General features: G+C 51.1%; 1 pseudogene; it reads left to right on the top strand.

Annotated features, from left to right (window-relative positions):
* The window catches only part of LOC136995858 (28S ribosomal RNA), an 8,518-nt pseudogene that overhangs the window by 4,160 nt on the left and 1,858 nt on the right, over nt 1-2,500 (top strand).

The following is a 2,500-nucleotide window of genomic DNA, read 5'->3' as shown; positions in this document are numbered from 1 at the left end:
GCAAAGCAGATCAGTGATAAAAGAAGACAGCTTGCAGCGGGTGCCAAGACAGCGGCAACGCCAAGAAGAGCTGCGATGGAGCGCGGTGGGGAGTCCCCGGTGGAGAAAGAAAGAAAGGAAGTGATAAGAATGGAATACAGGAAGGTTATGGCAGAGAAGGTACGAGTGGGTTCCCTGCCAGCAAGCCATATGATCGCATGTAGGAAGATCTTGGAGGATGGCGAGGACGCCCGGAGAGTCATCGAAGCGTCAGCAGGAGAGTGGTTGTCACAGCTGGCGGGGCAAATTGCCGTAGGAAAATTGAAACAACGGAGGAAGCACCAAGCGAAGCCCGCACCTGTGAGGGAGGAGAAAAGGTGGATGAAGAACAGGGCGGTGAGAAGAGGGTTGTATCTCCGATACCAGCGGCTCTTTGAGATAGACCGCAAGAAGCTCGCTGGTATCATTTTGGATAACATCGAGGCACTGAAGTGCCCCCTTCCAATGAGCGAGTTATATGACTCGTTTCGGAGGAAGTGGGAAGAGGGATCCCCGTTTATTGGCTTGGGTGCCTTCCGGAGTGCTGGTATGGCGGAAAATTCTGCATTCAAAAAGATGATCTCTCCAAAAGAGGTCCTGAAGAACATCGCGGAAATGAATAAGAACTCCGCTCCCGGACCAGACGGCCTGTCCCTGAGGGATGTTATTAAAAAGGACCCTCAGGGGAGCCAATTGGCTGAATTGTTCAATCTATGGCTGCTGGCTGGAAGGATCCCAGATGGGGTCAAAGAATGTAGAACGATTTTAATACCTAAATCCGCGGATCCGAAAAAGATCGAGGACGTTAATAATTGGCGGCCCATTACCATCGGGTCGGTAATTTTAAGATTGTTCTCACGGATCCTGACAGCACGACTACGACGAGCTTGCCCGATTAACAGCCGCCAACGAGGGTTTATTTCAGCCCCAGGCTGTGCGGAAAATCTGAAACTCCTGCAAGTGCTGATACGGCACGCGAAGAAAGATCATAAGACGCTGGCGGTCGTCTTCGTGGATCTGGCAAAAGCCTTCGATTCAGTTAGTCATCATCACATCCTCGAGGTCCTCCGACAGAAGGGCGTTGATGATCATATAATTGACATCATCGCCGATTCTTATAACAACTCTGCGACAAGGCTTGAGGTCGGGAAGTCCTGCTCGGAGAAGGTTAAGATCCTCACCGGGGTGAAGCAGGGAGATCCGATGTCCCCATTGCTATTCAATCTGGCAGTAGATCCGTTGTTATGTAGGCTGGAGGAGACCAAGGAAGGATTCAAATATGGTAACAGCTTGGTATCATCATTGGCGTTTGCGGATGATCTGGTTCTGCTGGGTGACTCGTGGGAGGGCATGCAGAAGAGTTTGCAGGTGGTGGAGGACTTTTGTCACGCTACAGGGCTGCGGGTGCAAGCTGGAAAATGCCATGGGTTTTTGATAAGGCCCACAAAAGACTCTTATACTGTCAACAATTGTGACCCATGGGAAATTGAAGGGGCTCAACTTCATCTGATTGAGCCCGGTAGCTCCGAGAAATATTTGGGCCTGGGAGTAGACCCTTGGGTCGGACTCTCGAAGCCGGAGCTGAAAGAAAAGCTTGACATATGGGTGAAGAACATCGGGGCAGCCCCATTAAAGCCACTGCAGAAGGTAGAAATCTTGAAGAGGTATGCAGTCCCACGGGTGCTGTATGCAGCAGATCATGCGGGAGTAAACGCCTCATACCTCCAGGCCCTGGACCTTGCCATTCGATCGGCAGTGAAGAGCTGGCTTCACTTACCTCCCAGCACATGTGATGCCATTTTATATGCCAGCACAAGTGATGGCGGATTAGGAATTGCGCGGCTGGCGAGCCAGATTCCAAATATTCAGGCTCGCCGGCTACATCGAGTTGCCCAGTCCTCCGATAACATCACGAGAACTATTGTTCTCGAAGAGGGGATCCAGATTGAATACAACAAGGTCTGGATCGCCGCTGGAGGAAGGGCGGACAAGATTCCATCCATCGGAGAAGAACTCCCGATGGCAATTCCAGCTGTACTGGGAGGCGGCGAGGCTTCATCCGAATGGGAAATGTCATCACCCAGGGTCATCTATCCGGTTCCTAGCAAGTGGAGGAAGAGAGAATTAGAAAATTGGGCCAATCTAAGATCACAAGGCCGTGGTATAAAGAACTTTGAGAATGATAACATCAGTAATGATTGGCTCGTGCATTACCGGGGTATTCCCCACAGGAAGTTACTAACAGCAATACAGCTCCGTGCCAATGTCTATCCCACAAGGGAGTATTTGGCGCGGGGGCTGGGAGAAGGGATTCCGAAGGGGTGCAGGCATTGTCCTGCAGAATGGGAGACTTGTTCTCATATTATCGGATACTGCCCGGCGGTCCAAGAAGCCCGAATTCGTAGGCATAACATTCTGTGTAGAATGCTGGCTGAAGAGGCGAAGAGACTGGGGTGGTTGGTGTATATGGAACCAAACCTCA

This window comes from Apteryx mantelli, unplaced genomic scaffold (genome assembly GCF_036417845.1).
Source record: "Apteryx mantelli isolate bAptMan1 unplaced genomic scaffold, bAptMan1.hap1 HAP1_SCAFFOLD_159, whole genome shotgun sequence".
In the NCBI taxonomy this organism is placed as follows: domain Eukaryota; kingdom Metazoa; phylum Chordata; class Aves; order Apterygiformes; family Apterygidae; genus Apteryx; species Apteryx mantelli.
Note: the sequence above shows the minus strand (reverse complement) of the source record. Positions and strands in the feature narration are given on the sequence as shown.